At 36.4% G+C, this 17,158-nt stretch overlaps 1 protein-coding gene across 2 annotated transcripts in view; it reads right to left on the bottom strand.

Annotated features, from left to right (window-relative positions):
- The window catches only part of SEMA3A (semaphorin 3A), a 481,474-nt gene that overhangs the window by 295,771 nt on the left and 168,545 nt on the right, over positions 1 to 17,158 (bottom strand). Inside the window, exon 3 of one of the 2 annotated variants that reach the window (XM_019825395.3) lies at positions 3,582 to 3,665. The exons of the other annotated variant lie outside the window; for it this stretch is intronic. The gene's annotated coding sequence lies outside the window, so the exon portion shown is untranslated. The remainder of the gene's footprint in view (positions 1 to 3,581; positions 3,666 to 17,158) is intronic. 2 annotated transcript variants of the gene reach the window in all.

Raw genomic sequence — 17,158 nt, forward strand, 5'->3', positions numbered from 1 at the left:
TCTCCACTTTGTTAGTTTAATTATTGCTAGAAAACATAATAAATAATAAAATCCATAAACCTACTTACCAGGGACATTTACTGTATGTTTGTTCCCCTTTGTGGAACTTTAATTCTTACCTCAAAGTACCAGATATTAATAACATGAGACAATCTGACATTTGGACAAAATAAAAATGCCAGTGTGAATATAATTTAACATATATGTAAAGTTTTATTTACTTTATAGGGTTATTTTTTGTTTATTTATTTTGAGACACAGAGAGACAGAGAGAGAGAGAGAGAGAGGGAGAGGGAACACCTGAGCAAGCACAAGTGGGGGAGGGAGAGAGAAAGGAAGAGAAAGAATCCCAAGCAGGCTCCACACTGTCAGTGCAGAGCCCAATGCAGTGATCAGTCTCATGACGGTGAGATCATGACCTGAGCTGAAATCATGAGTCAGATGCTTAACTGACCGAGCCATCCAGGTGCCCCTACTTTGTAGTTTTAGGAAAAAACTACTATGAATAATAGTTCCAATCTTTCTGAATTCCAATAGCATGTATCTTCTGTACTGCTTGGGATGCACATACCTACATTAAAGCTGGTAATCTAGAACAGGGCTTCATCAACTGTCATGTGCATATAAGTATCTGAAGTTCTTGGGAAAATACAGATTTTGATTTAGTTGATCTGGACTGTGGCCGAGGATTCTATATTTCTACCAACTTCCCAAGTGTTGCTGGTCTAAGGACCACACTTTAAGTAGCAAGACCCCTAGACCTAGACTCTGTTTAATACAGTATCCACTAGGCACATGTGACTATTGAGCATTTGAAATGGAGCTAATCTAAGTTGAGAATGACTATGTAATTCTGAAATGTAAAATAAATACCAGATTTCAAAGGCAGTATAAAAAAGAATGTAAAATAATTAATTAACAGTGTTTTTAATGTTTATTTATTTTTTGAGAGAGAGAGAGAGAGAGAGAGAGAGAGAGAGAGAGAGAGAGAGAACAGAGTGTGAGTCAGAGAGAGGCAGGGAGAGAGGGAGACACAGAATTTCAAGCAGGCCCAGGCTCTGACCTGTCAGCATACAGCCCGACATGGGGCTGGAACTCACAAACCACGAGATCATGACCTGAGCTGAAGTCAGATGCTTAACCAACTGAGCCACCCAGGTGCCCAAGTTCATTAATAATTTTAACACTGATGATAAGAAATAACAATTTTGGCCCTAATTGGGTATCAGTGGGTTTTTAAAAAAAATTTTTAATGTTTATTTATTTTTGAGACAGAGAGTGACAGAGCATGAACGGGGGAGGGTCAGAAAGAGAGGGAGACACAGAATCCGAAGCAGGCTCCAGGCTCTGAGCTGTCCTCAAACAGCCCGACGTGGGGCTCGAACCCACGAACCAAGAGACCATGACCTGAGCTGAAGTCGGATGCTCAACTGACTGAGCCACCCAGACGCCCCATGTATCAGTGGTTTTTAATGTAGAGTATACATATATTCATGATTTTTAATATGAATACTAGAAAATTTTAAATTATTTGTGTAGTTCACATCATATTTCCATTGGATGCTGTAGCTCAAGATCACAAAACTAAGTCCTGATCATGTAAAGTAATAGTGAAAACCTTCAATGCTTCATTAATATTTCCAGATTTGTCTTTTGCCACTCCCCATTCCATGCCCAAAGTCTCAGCTATATGATGTGATTTAGCATTCACTCATAATCTCTTCTTTCATTTACTTGTTTATTCAGTATTGGATGTCTACAGTGAACCAGGCAACACTAGTAAGTAATGAGAGTAAATAATAGATATGGCCTGGCTTCACTGAACATATTATCTCTAACTTTTCTTATTTCAAAGAGGAAAATTCCTCTAATCTCTTACATCACTCTCTCTCTCTCTCTCTCTTTATTTTTTGAAAGTACTTGCTGGCTCATTAAAGCTATATTTCTATAGTGTTTTCCATGTATTTCACATAAAGCATTCCCTAATGTTATGTTTAATATATACTGTATTAACTGTATGTTTTTCCAAATGCAGATTATTAATTGTTTGATGGTATGATTTAATAATCTTATTTTCCATTGAAAGCACAATTTCCAGTATACAATAGGTAATTAGGAAAAAATTTTTGAGTGGATTCATTATTTCACAAGTAAGATGGTAAGATTTTTAAATATCAGTCACTTCCACAATCTAATGTAATTTAATTTTTTTTAGATTTCTTTATTTCTGATAGACAGAGAGAGACAGACCACCAGTGGGGGAGGCGCAGAGAGAGAAGGAGGCACAGAATCAGAAGCAGGCTCCAGGCTCTGAGCTGTCAGCACAGAGCCCGACAGGGGTGGGGGGGGGAGGTGTTCGAACTCACAAACTGCGAAGATCATGACCTGAGCCGAAGTCGGATGCTTAACCGACTGAGCCACCCAGGCACCCCAATCTAATTTTAAAAATCAATGATTATTTTAATTTCACTGCCATTTGGCATGGTTCACTCTAGCCCTCCTTCTGTTATAAATATCTTATGTAGCAATGTACTGTCAAGCTCAGCAGATTTAAAATCAATTCAGCAAAATTTGAGCCGTACTTGATGATCGTATTAGACTTTCAGCAATTAATTTAATCTTCTTGAAAACTGATCTTCTCATTAGTGACATGGTTTTTAATTACTACTGCATGTTTTTGTTGAAAAGATTGAAAGACTCAAATCATGAAACAGTGCCCAGTTTGTAGTAATGCTTCAATAAATATGAAATCTAACTGGTTAAGTCTTAGTCATTTTATTTCCTTTTTAGTAACTAAATGTAAAATAATGTTTGGTAGGCAAAGCCTTAGACTGCCTTCACGTTGTGGGTAAAATGTATAGATTTACATTCACATAAGCATGCTGCTTTGTCAGGTAGTATCATTGCCTTCTACCTCAATTATTTCATGTGTAAAATGAGGGGATTGGAAAAATTACATCTTTCTACAGTTAAAAGTCAATGAATATTTGGAGATGATGATAAAGTCTTGAAAGAAATTAGCAAAACAAAACTTTTTAATTATTTTATTTCTTTTTTTTCCTTCCCCTTTTCTCATTTCAGTCCAAAAGTCATTGCACAGCCACAACTAATAATAGACTAAAATCGAATCTATTCTGTAGATCTTACGGACATTGAAAAGATACTAAAGGAATGCCATGAACAACTTTATGCCCACACATTTTAAAACCTAGATGAAATGAGAAAATTCCTCGAAAGGTATAATTTACCAGAGATCACACAAGAAATGTACTGTGTGAAAGGGCCATGTTAAAGAAATTTAATCAATAACTAATAACTTTCTAAAACAGAAAGCACCAGGCCCAAATGGATTCCATCATGAATTCTATTAAACTTTTAAGGAAGAAATTATACCAGTTTTCTATAATCTCTTTCACAGGATACAAGCAGAAGGAATACTTCCTAAGTCATCCTATGAGTCCAGCATTTCCTTAATACCAAACTAGACAAAAAATTACAAGTAAATAATATTCATAGATGCAAAAATCTTCAACAAAATAATAGCAAATCAAATCCAACAAGGTACAAAATAAATTACATACCACAATCCAGTGAAAATTACTCCAGGTACGCAAGGCTGATTCAACATTCAAAAATCAATCATTGTAATCCATCACATAAACAGGCTAAAGAAGAAAAACAACATGGTTGTGTCCATAGATGCGAAATAAGCCTTTGCCAAAATCCAACATCCATTCATGATAAAAGACAAAAACAAAACAAAACAAAACAAAAAGCTTTCAGTAAATTAGGAAGAGTGGGGAACTTCTTCAATGTAATAAAGAATTTGTAGAAAAAAATTACAGTGAACATCATACTTAGTGGTGAGAAACTCAAAGTTTTACCTATATAGCAAATCCAAAAAAATTAACAAGAAAACTCCGGGAACTAAAAAGTTATAGCAAAGTTGCAGGATACAAGATTAAGAAACAAAAGTCAATCTTTTTCCTTTATACCAATGAACAAGTGGAATTTGAAATTAAACACAATATCATTTAGCACCAAGTGAAATGAAATACTTAGATATAAATCTAATGAAGTTCGTACAATATCTGAGAAAAACTACAAAACTCTGATGAATGAAATCAAAGAAGAACTAAATAAGTGAAGAGATATTCTATATTCATGGAGAAGTAGACTCAATATTGTCAGGATGTCAGTGGATCTACAAATTCAATGGAATCCCAATCAAAATCCCAGCAACTTATTTTGCAGATATAAAACTGATTCTAAAGTTTATATAGGGAGGCAAAAGACCCAGAAAAGCTAACACAATATTGAAGGAGAATAACTAAGATGGAGGCCTGACACTACCTGATTTTAAGTCTTACTATAAAACTATAGTAACCAAGGGGCTCCTGGGTGACTCAGTTGGTTAAGTGTTCAACTCTTGACTTTGGCTCAGATCATGATCTCACAGTTCATGAGATCAAGGTCCTTGTTTGGCTCTGTGCTGACAGAACAGAGCCTGCTTGGGATTCTCCCTATCACTCTCTCTCTCTCTCTCTCTCTCTGCCCCTCCCCAGCTTGCGCTCTCTCTCTCTCTCTCTCTCTCTCTCTCTCTCTCTCTCTCTCAAAGTAAACAAAAATAAACTTGAAAAAAAAGCTACAATAATCAAGACAGTGTGATATTGGTAAAGTAATAGACAAACAGATGGATGAAATAGAACAGATAGCCCTCCTTACATATGGTCAACTGACTTTTGACAAAGGACGCAAAGTAACAATGAAGAAAAGATTATCTTTTCAATAAGCGGGGCTGGATCAACCTGACTTCCACATGCACAAAGATGAATTCAGACCAGAATTTACCTGCTTTACAAAAATTAACTGAAAATGGGTCAGAGACTTAAGTGTAAAAGGCAATGTATAATCCCCTAGAAAATAACACAGGAGCAAACCTAGATGACCTTGGGTATGGCGATTACTTTTTAGACAAAACACCAAAGGTATGATCTTGGTGACTCAGCTATGAACTTTGTAACATATGTTCCACTATGGTGCGGGATGCTGATAATGGGAGAGGCTTTCAATGTATGTGGCGGGTGGGAGGTACATGAGAGGTCTCTGTACCTTCCCTTCAGTTTCACTGTGAATCTAAAACTTTCCCGAAAAAACAAATTCTTAAAATATTTGACTCTATCAGTATGAAGTCATGTAATATGGAGACATAAATCTAGTTATAGTATGGATCTAAAGCTGTGTATGTGCATGCATGTGTGTGAATATATCTATTTCTTAGTTCTTTCTGTCCACATAGAGGGACTATGAGTAGCAAAACTCCAATAACAGGAATTACACCTATCACTCAGATCTTGATTTCTACAGGGAAAGGAACCAGGGCTCCTTGAAGAAAGAGCTAATTTCTGGGCTGCAGCAGAGAAAGTCCTAGAACATTGTGTTGTCCCATTAAGTAACAAAATACTTAAAGAGTGATTTGGACATGTCAAAATGATAAAGGATCTAGCTAAAAGAACTCTCACTGGCCAATTCCAGACAATTATAGAAATGATTATAATGCACTGAATAAAATTGAATCCATTAGTTCACACTGATATAAACAAATGAATAAATGAATTGGGAGAAGATAACTAATCTTTTGTACAGTAGAATGTCAAGTAATAGATTCATTGGTATAAATAAAATTAGGAAATAGTCATCAATTATCAAAGTAACAATATAGGCAAGAAATAACAATGGTTTCTAAAATTAACAAGCAAAGTGGGATAAGAAAAAGAATATTCATTTAGTCTCAAAGTATCTTTCTGTAAAATACTATTGATCACAAAGAACAAAAGAAATGTAACTTTTTAAAAAATATTTCTTTAAAGTTTTTATTTATTTTTGAGACAGAGAGAGAAAGAGCATGAGCAAGGGAGGGGAAGAGAGAGAGGGAGACACAGAATCTGAAGCAAGCTCCAGGCTCTGAGCTGTCAGCACAGAGCCTGACGCAGGGCTTGAACCCACAGACTGTGAGATCATGACCTGAGCTGAAGTCGGATGCCCAACCGACTGAGCCACCCAGGCGCCCCAAGAAATGTAACTTTGTAGTGGAGAAACCTGGCAGAGACCACCCTAATCAAGTATTTACCTATAATGGGACATGTCAATAGCATATACTAAATGATAAGATGAAAAAAAGGGAGACATCATGCCTGTGGATTCCCATCTAAAATACATAACTTAGGGATTGTCTTGAATAAACACTGGACAATCTTGCATTAAGGGACATTCTACAAAATGAATGCCTTGCATATCTTCAAAAATGTCAAGGTTGTGAACGCAAAGGAAAGACTGAGGAACTGCTCGCATTGGAGGAGTTAAGAGTGATGTGACCACTGAGTGCAAGGGATCATGCTGGACAGACTCGGGTGTGATAAGTGCCTGCACTATTGGCAAAAGTGAATAGTGGGTGAAGGGCACATGGCTATTCTTTGTAATATTTTTGCCATTTTTTGGTAAGTTTGCATTTATTTTCAAATAAAAGTAATTTTAATAAAAAGAGGGAAAGCAGGGGCACCTGGGTGGCTCATTCAGTTAGGTGTCTGACTCTTGGTTTTGATTTTGGCTCAGTTATGAGCTCACGATTCTGGGATTAAGCCCTGTGTTGGGCTCCTCATGGAGCATACAGCCTGGTTGGGATTCTCTCTCTCTCTCTCTCTCTCCCTCTCTCTCTCTCTCTCTCTCTCTATGACACACACACACACACACACACACACACACACACACACACACACTAAACTTAAAAAAAAGATGAAAGCAAAACAAGCAGAGCAAAGTGGGTTTTTTGGACACAGTAAATGTTAATAACATTTTTTGCACATAGTCAAATGTATCAGAATTTGAAGCCAGTGTGCTCACAGTGAATGTGTGATATTGACCTGCTGCATAACACTCTTAATGCTCATATTTTTCTCTTTCTTGTGCTGATGAGTAACCTTAAATTTATGTAGCTTATTCCTAATAAAGATCATGTCAGTATTGTCTGACCTTCCAATCTATGTAGATATTCTTTGCTACATATATTCGAGAACATTGTGTGTATAGTCCATCAGCACAAATCACACTGTCTTGAGCTCAGATACAAGCTCCTTGGGGGAAGGAAGCTTATTGTAAAAGATCACTATATCACTGCAATGAATATTGGAGATAAAGTTAGAGTACGTCCAGATTATGAGCTATGTATTTTTATCAATGTAAAAGTAACACTTGTCCTACTTGATCTTTTTCATTAAAATGTCTATACAGAAATACTAAAATTGTACTCATTTTCTTCTCATTTTAATGACCAGGTAGAGTTTCACCCATAATTTGGCTTCTAATATTTCTGTTAAAATTTACAAATTTCCATAATATCATGTTTTAGGCATTTCCTCTTTCAAGCAGCCTATCACTGAGTTTAATTTTTTTTTTACCCCAAATAAGAGAATGTATCTTTAAGATGGATTTTTCCCATTTTACAACTATAACTGATATACTTCTTTCTCCTTTTCTTTAACCCGATGACTTCTTGACATCCCTTTTATTCCTGTATGTGGATTATGTTGAATTTGATTTTAAATTCATTGCAATGTAAGAAAACACATGTTATGTTTAAAATTGGCCAGTGAATGTTCCTAAATGTTTCAAAAGCACTTTCTAAGGGGCGCCTGGGTGGCACAGTCGGTTAAGCGTCCAACTTCAGCCAGGTCACGATCTTGCGGTCTGTGAGTTCGAGCCCCACGTCAGGCTCTGGGCTGATGGCTCGGAGCCTGGAGCCTGTTTCCGATTCTGTGTGTCCCTCTCTCTCTGCCCCTCCCCCGTTCATGCTCTGTATCTCTCTGTCCCAAAAATAAATAAACGTTGAAAAAAAATTTTAAAAAAAAGCACTTTTTAACCACTGTCATTGTCTCCAATTGTTTAAAGTTTTGTTTCTTGGATAATTCAATTCTTATACAAGGACTATATTCCATTTCCCTCCTGACTTCTCCATTAATATAAGACTCCGACTGGAAGGGTGAGATGGGTATAATGATCATCCATAGAAGTCTGTGGTGCTAAATGGGAAGGCTAGCCCTTGGGTGACCACATAGAGAAAATGGGGAAGTCTGGAGAGAAAGCTAAGCATGGTGCATTGCTACTCCCGGAGAGTCACAGGGCAGTTGTGTGGAAGTCAGTTAAGATCTGGAGTTAGTGTGTGACTAACTAATTGGGCATCACACATGAGCTATTCTTGGGTAGGACTGGATAAGAACAGCCTATTCCTTGCTCTAAGAAAACAGGGGAAGACAATTTAGTTTATGAACAAAAGCCTGGGTTTCTCACATTAAAAAGACATTTTTATCCATTTGTTCCAACTTGAAATTATTATCAATTTCCCATAGGCTTTATTATTAAACGATATAATGTAGGTTTTAAAAGAACAGACTTAGTTGCCACATTTAGTAGGTTTGAATCCCAAGTCTAGTTGACTAGCTATAAAACCTTCAGTACTTAACATAACTTCCGACCTCAATTTCTTCAGATGAAAATGAGGATCATTTATGGATCACAATAAAATATTTTCAAAGATAAACTGAGTCACTACATACGACTATGTTTGACTGACATAATAAGAACTAAGAAATGTTCACTGTTGTTATTACAGTTCTCTTTGATATTATTGTGACATTTTCTTTTGTATCTCCGTGGATTATTAAAAGAACAGAGAGGTTGCCATTAGGCTGCTCCCCAGGAGACATATTAAGGTGTAATTTCTTGACTATTCATTTCTTTTTTTTTTTTTTAGTTTTTTTTTTTATTTTGAGGGAGGGAGGGGGAAGAGAGAGAGAGAGAGAGAGAGAGAGAGAGAGAGAGAGAATAAGCAGGGAATGGGCAGAGAGAGAGGAAGAGAAAGAATACCAAGCAGGCTCTGTGCTGTCAGCACAGAGCCCAATGCAAGACTTGATCTCTTGAATCATGAGATCATGACCTGAGCCGAAATCAAGAGTTGGACACTTAACCAACTGAGCCACCCAGGTGCTGCTTAACCATCCATTTCAAATGATCTCTTCCATAACGTTCAAAATCATCCGGGTTCTTGACTGCCCCAACTCTGCATTACCAAAGGTGACAAGTATCAACACCCCCATACATATCTACCCATAATCTTTTTCTGGAATAAATTCACCATTTTCACTTGGCTTCAAAGTAAATTCACATTTTAAAACCACTGCTGGACTCTTCAAAGCTGGTTTACAATCCTCTAATTTACCCTTCATCTTCTAGAAGACTCCTTGTTGCACTTCTTTCTGTGGCTGTAGTAAAGCAATTCCACTCTCCTTAAAATTGCCATATTATTTCTCAAACCTCAAGAAAAGCTCACTTCCCCCAAATTTTTAAGCAAACTCTTTTTATGTTAGTGATTACATTGATATTATTTATCATAATCATCTCTATGATCTTTCTTCTCATCCTCATAATTTCTTGACATCTCATGCTATCTCTATTGACTTTTCTCCATGTATTAATAAGCACAATTAAGCCTTTCCAATCCTAAAATATCTTCTGTCATCTTCTCTCCTTAAATCTGGAAATCTCTTCTCACATCATTTTGTGCTGTCTTCTTTACTCATGAGATAACAGTGACCGAGGGTTTCCTAAAGGAAAAATATTTGTCTTTTATATAGTAGCAGTTCGTGTTCTCTCTCTTTTGAAAAATAAAGTATTGGGGCGCCTGGGTGGCGTAGTCGGTTAAGCGTCCGACTTCAGCCAGGTCACGATCTCGCGGTCCGTGAGTTCGAGCCCCGCGTCGGGCTCTGGGCTGATGGCCCGGAGCCTGGAGCCTGTTTCCGATTCTGTGTCTCCCTCTCTCTCTGCCCCTCCCCCGTTCACGCTCTGTCTCTCTCTGTCCCAAAAATAAATAAACGTTGAAAAAAAAAAGTATTATAATCAAATAAATTTTGGAAAAAAGTGAATAACATTATGTAAACCAAATAGTAAAATTATATAAATTATGGAAAAGTTTAATATGGATTGCTAACCTTCAAAAATTATGTGTGTGTGCACATGTGCATGAGTTTGTATGTATTTGAGACTGTACAGGTCATGGATTGTATTGGGTAGTTTGGATTCCAAACCTACTTGAACACTGAAATATTTATACTCAGAATATCCAAGACAATACCATTCTAGAATCAGTATGACAATGAACACATGCTGACCTTTGACATAATACATGCAAACATAGATACCTGCATGTGTTAAACTGTATGTTGGCATTTCAAATGAGTATCAGGTTGAATCTGGTCAGTACTACACTCATCTTTCTCATTAATTTTTCTGTTGTAACTATTAACTTTTAAAATCATATATCATCTTTCCAGGGTTAAAATTCCAGGAAATTCTCAAAATAATTCTTAATTTCTTTCTAGTGCTCCAATTTACTAAGCAAAAGATAAAGAGGGCCCAAAGAAAGGTGATATCAATAAAAATATAATTACAGGCAAAAGATAATATTTTAAAGAATGTAGAAAATTCGTCAGCTGATCGTATGTGGCAGAAAACTAGTGCTATTACAGTTTTGGAGAGAAAATTCATGCTAAAGTACATACAAAATATGTTTGTGAAACTGCGATGATTCACATCACTTCTGAAAATGAGCATCATTTTCCTTTCTAAAACCCAAATAGTTACATTATATAAAGAAATCAGATAATTGATTTATAGTAAAGTCTAAATTGAAGTGAAATTTCAGCACCTATCTTCTCTTGTAAAGTAAATGCTGTGTGTATCTGTCTTTGAGTGTTTGCTTTAACTCCTGACTGGTTAGTAGGAACAGCAAAGGGACCACGCACTAAACACATATTTAACCTGATTCTCCTGTTTGCTAAAGAATGACTTCTCTTACCATTCCCTAAGTACCACATTTTCCTTTTTTCCCAAGAATTAGGATTCAGGAACAATCTGAAAAGTAGGCTTTTAAATACTGAAACACAGACAAAAAAATCAGATACAGCCCTAAATGTATCCTAGTTGACAATATCAGCAATTAAGATCATTGGACTTGACATACAAAATTTTGGGGTGAGAGCAGACAAGGCTAGGTAGATGGTCATCCTTATGATGGTAAAATGCTTCATTTCCTCACACTCATCAAAACTTAAGAACACTCTTGGCCTTCAACTTGATTGTCCTATTTTGTAGAGTATTAAGCAATTCAAACGGAATGCTGCTTAATCCCCTTTAATTATTGTGTCCTATGAAGGGAATGACTTTTTCAAAGTTATAAATAACAAAGGTCATGAGGTAAGAGAATGTGCTTATTGTTTAATCTCATTATCAAAACTTTTTCCAATTGTCTAGATGATGTTTTTTTTTTCTGATTGATGGAACTATCAATCAGTTTCTGGGAATAAAAGCCAAACAAACATATATAAAAGTTTTCTTTAGGCACTCACATTCAAGTCCTATTTAACACAGCGGGGTCACCAAACATCCAGTAAAGTTTTGCCAATGTTTGTGTTTTCTTGAAATTAGATGAAAATCAAAGCCATGTGACACCAACAGGAAAAACAGCAGGTCTCAATGTGTGCTTGGTGGGGCATATTCCGCTATTCTCTTGTACTCTTTTTAGTTTTGACAACGTAACCAAAACTTCATTATGTGTGTGGTTGTGGTGTTCTAAAATGTTTTTCCCATTTTATTTATCCTGTTCATTTACAGTTCCCAGGTGGTTTCAGAGAAGAAAATCAAACTTCCTTTACTGTTTAAAGAGCAAAGACAAAATAGCAGGTGTGAAAAACTATGGGAAGACCTTAAAGAAAAGGCATCAATAATTTTGACTTTATGCTCTACTAAAGGCTTTTCCAGGAACTGAGGGCAATACAAATACAACAAAGGTATCTAATAGAAAAAAAAATATGTGTATACACACACACACCAACATTCACACCCACGGTTGAATTCCTAAAATATGCAGTTATGGCAAAAAGAAGTAATAAACCCAATTCATTTAACAGGAAAGTTACTCTATTTCTTTTCAACTAAATATTAAGATGTAAAGGCTGGTGATGCCAACAAAAATAAACCACTAATAGAAATGTTATCATAAAAATATTTTTTCTGGGGCGCGTGGGTGGCGCAGTCGGTTAACCGTCCGACTTCAGCCAGGTCACGATCTCGCGGTCCGTGAGTTCGAGCCCCGCGTCGGGCTCTGGACTGATGGCTCGGAGCCTGGAGCCTGTTCTGATTCTGTGTCTCCCTCTCTCTCTGCCCCTCCCCCGTTCATGCTCTGTCTCTCTCTGTCCCAAAAATAAATTAAAAAAAAACGTTGAAAAAATATTTTTTCTCACGATTTTATTGAATATTTTATTATTATTATTATTATTATTATTATTATTATTGTTATTTTTCTTTTAACTGACAATATGGTCCTCACAAAAGAAGGTGCATACAAAAGAATGTTTTTCTTTGGGAACAGACAACTTCTTGGAAGTGAGAAAAGATAGCTGTTCACATTAGCAAAAGCATAGCCCTCAATAAATATGCGTACATTATAATGATTTGAATGCTGTTGAAGTTTTGGAATGTTAAATTTAGTTAAAAACATTTAATTCACTTCCTCCCCCCCCCACGCACCTCAGCTACAAAGATGCAGAATGGTGGATTTTTTACTCGAAGGGAGGAAGGAGGAAATAAATATGAGGCATGTCAATGTAGCAGGGGTGGCTTTGGTTTGACATGCATCCCAAACAACTCTTTCATTCACATCTTGAAGCCTCATTGAATTCAGTGCCAGACAGAGAAGGAATGTAAAACAGATAGAAAGTGGTGCAGATAAAGAATGGAGCAGGCTTAACATTCCATCTTGATATATAATACCTTCTGTTTAAAAAAAGTATTCAAGAATTGCTGAGTTTTATCTAAAATAATAGACCCTGATTAAACAATAAATAACAAGTATGAGTTCCTAGGAAAGAAAAAAAGACAACAGTATTCAAAGCACTCCAATTCACCACTGTTAGTTTGCTAGGATCCTTATTATTAGATAATGATAACTAACATTTCTCGAAAAAAAAAAAACTTAGTAATTTATTTCATTTATCTTTAGAATAGCTCTGTGATACAGGAACTATTGTTTCTTCCCATTGTATAGAAATAGTCCTTAGAGAATTTGAGCAATTTTATCAAAATAAAAGGCAGAATTCAAGGAAATTGCCAGAATTCAGAGAGAGGCAACGTTTGAAATCCTCTTCCACCCTCCCCTGCCCCAGAACCCACATTCTTTAATGCTGTGCTCCACTGTCTTAGGATCCTGTTTTGTATACAACTTTTTAAATTTTATTTTATTATTTTTTTAATGCTTGTTTTTGAGAGAAAGAGTGCAAGTGGCAGGGGCACAGACAGAGGGAGACACAGAATCCAAAGCAGGCTCCAGGCTCTGAGTTGTCAGCCCAGAGCCCTGTGGACGCTTGAACCCATGAACCATGAGATCATGACCTGAGCTGAAGTCAGCCGCTTAACCGACTGAGCTACCCAGGAGCCCCAGTATACAACTTTTTAAATGCAAGGAACTACATTGGCACCATTTCAGAATGCACTAATAATGTATTTCCAAGGATATTAGTATATGATGCCATTCATACAATCAGTAATATATATCCAATGTCTAAACAAATATATGACATTTTGTATGTATATATATATATATATAAGGTTTTTAGAAAATATATTTATTTTCTATAACACAGTCATTCACAGAGCAAAGAAGTTCCTTAAGTGCTTAACTCAGTACATACTGCAATTAATGGGATGATTCAGCTTAAAAAATGAGTGGCCTTGTTTACATACCAGGTACCATCCTAGGTGCTCCTCCATCTCAGTTCTCACGATTCACTATTTTTTTAATCTTTCAGTGAAAAGAAAAACTCAGTAAAGTTTTTACTACTCTATTTTTTTTTTCAACGTTTATTCATTTTTGGGACAGAGAGAGACAGAGCATGAATGGGAAACGGGCAGAGAGAGAGGGAGACACAGAATCGGAAAGAGGCTCCAGGCTCCGAGCCATCAGCCCAGAGCCTGACGCCGGGCTCGAACTCACGGACCGCGAGATCGTGACCTGGCTGAAGTCGGACGCTTAACCGACTGCGCGCCCCAACTCTACTTTAGTATACATAACTACACTTGCCATGGTCTCTTAATATTTCATTCCAAATCATCTAGAGCCCTAGAATCATAATGTCCTTAAAGCTTAAAAAATCATCTATTTTGGTTTCCTAATATACCATTATATCTCTTTTCCTTAACTATTCTCCTATCATTCTAAAATTCATTCTACCAAAGAGATCACTGCAAAAGTGCTCCTCTTCCATCAGGCCTGAGTTCTTAATGTCCTTCACTGCTTTTCCCAGCCTATCTGGTTTCTGAAAATCCATCACCTACTCTATATGTTGTTGTTATTGACGACATAGGGAAGCTGTGTGATGTCATTTTAGATGGGCTTCATTTCTGCTGTTTTTCTGCTAGACTTTACTTACCTGTGTTCTATATTTTACCTTGCATCTGAATAAAAACCAAAAAAGTTATGTTTCCACCCCAAAGTGGAAGCATGGAAGTTCAAAGTTCATCATTCTCTGAGTTTTGTCCTAGGACCCCAAACCCCTGACAACATTTAAGAAGAGCCAGATTCCAAATATGTTCTAGGATATTGGTTTCAAACAAACCCCTGCTGATTCGGGCATCAATACCCCTACCTTCCATGGCTTATAAAATAACATCTACTGGGGCGCCTGGGTCGCTCAGTCGGTTGGGCGTCCAACTTCGGCTCTGGTCATGATCTCACCGTCCACGAGTTCGAGTCCCGTGTTGGGCTCTGTGCTGACAGCTTGGAGCCTGGAGCCTGCTTCGGATTCTGTTTCTCCCTCTCTTTCTCTGTCCCTCCCCCGTTCATGCTCTGTCTCTGTCTCAAAATAAATAAACATTTAAAAAAACTAAAAAAAATAAATAAATAACATCTACTACTCACCTACCACTCACCTTTGATTGGACCCTACCCTGGATTCCTGAAGGAAGATGTATACTGGACGCTTTTCCAATATAAACCCTGAATCCCAAGAGATGGTGAGACTCATTTTCCTTTCTTTTGTGAGTCTCCCAGAAACTCCATCTGCTACACTCTGTCACTCATGCTATTCAATAAACTTTGCTTTCACGTTCTCTGGCTAGCTTTTGATTTCTGCCCTGCTTCAAATTTCTTGGCTGGTGCTGTGGGACCCCCCTCTGGGTCCTTGGACCTGGCATGTCTGTGTTACTAAGGTCATTTTTTTAGGAACAGTCCATTTGATTCAAATGTGAATTTTTTCTTTTTCATTTTTCGATAATTTCAAAACAGCCTATTTTTGAGAAGGCTTTCTGATTAGAAGATTATGAGAAACTGTCATCCCAGTTACCTTTCCAACAGAAGCTTTTGTCAAACAATGCAAATCTTAACCTTACTTAATTTTTACAATTTCTTCAGTTTGTTTATTTTAGTCCTCATTTACGCATCCATATACCTTTAAAAGCAGGCCCAACACAATTTGTTTTTCAGATTTATGGTTATGCATATTAAGTGGAAGCAAGTTTAGAAAAACTTGCACCTTCAGTATTCTGTCCAATGTGACATTGTGTAAACTCCTAGACCGAGTACTTCAGATGTTCTTTTGGAACAGAGTTGCCATAATACCTGCAGTCAGCTTGTGCCTTTTGGTTTGTTATGCCTGGAGAGTTCTTATAAGACGGTGACGGTGAGGATTGAACTTGATTATTTCAATTAATTTTATTAACTCATGACAATACACGGAAATGATAATGATGATCAATGTGGGGTTTAGAAAAATTGGAATGGAAGAAAAACTTCCCTTCCATATTCCAGTATCTTTCTTTGAGAATCATCACTTCCTCCATACAAAAACACAATGTAAAGTATTAGTTTCCTATACTTCAGGCAACAGATGCTTCCATCTTTATCATTTTTAAAATTTACTGTCAAAATTTGTATTTTGATATACATTAGAGTGTATATGTCAAATGTATATGTAATGCATTATAAACTGATACATAATAGTATATATTAAAATGTATATAGAATAATAAAATATATTAATATACAAGCTCAAGTAACCTCAGAGAAGAGTTATCCTTTGTAATAACTTCAAGAGAGCTCACTCTATTGTTGGAGGTTTCTATAAGCTAAAAAGTTATTCTTTATCTTTCTTTAGATTGTTTCTAAGGAACATAGAGCCTTCTGATTACTCTCTGGTGGATTCACTCAGCCAACTTAGTCTTCCTTTATATGATAGCCTCGAATTGCCTCTTTTTCCCAATTCTCTCAGTGACTTTTTTTTTCCAAAAGGCATGACAAGTCCCCTCACCATGGAAACAGTTCTCTTCTGAATTAAGTCCTTTTTAAAAACGTAATTATTCATATGAAGACTGAACATAATTCTCTGCAAGTATTAAATGGAACTTATACATGAACTAAACTTCTTCAAGGTAATAGGCTTCCTCCACTAGTAATATTTCATTTGGAGATTAACACTCAACTGCAGTTGAGGTAAAATGTCCTTTCTTGAAAGGATATTGCATGAGCAAATTGAGGAATAATTTAGAAAAAGAATTTAGATAAAAACAAAAGACTTCAAAGGTTTTAGACCAGATACCAGATACTGTTCAGACTAGTGCCAAAGAATTAATCATAAATTATTCTTGATAAATTCCTTTCCTTGTGTTGCATTACCCTGGAGTGTTGTTCCTACCACCCCATTACATACCATGTATTTAAAAAAAACACACAATAAATATTTTCAGATAAATAAAATTATTTACATATTAAATATTATTTGTTTAAAGTATAAAGTGTTATTTGTTTATACTATGCAGATTTGCAATTCGAATTATTTTACCTTCCCTTAATAATATACTTGTTGTTCCTATACATAATATTTGCAAACAACCAGTGAAGAAATCCAGGGAGGATAAGAATCTAAGGATTACTGGCAGAGTCCCTAAAATTCAAATTTTGTTGTAAATTCATTTGACTGAATTTCTTTTCATTCTTCTTTGCCAACTAATTTGCATGGCCTATGACAAAAGCTAAAAGAAGTAAACAAATAGTTAACGC

Source organism: Felis catus, chromosome A2 (assembly GCF_018350175.1).
Source record: "Felis catus isolate Fca126 chromosome A2, F.catus_Fca126_mat1.0, whole genome shotgun sequence".
Classification (NCBI taxonomy): domain Eukaryota; kingdom Metazoa; phylum Chordata; class Mammalia; order Carnivora; family Felidae; genus Felis; species Felis catus.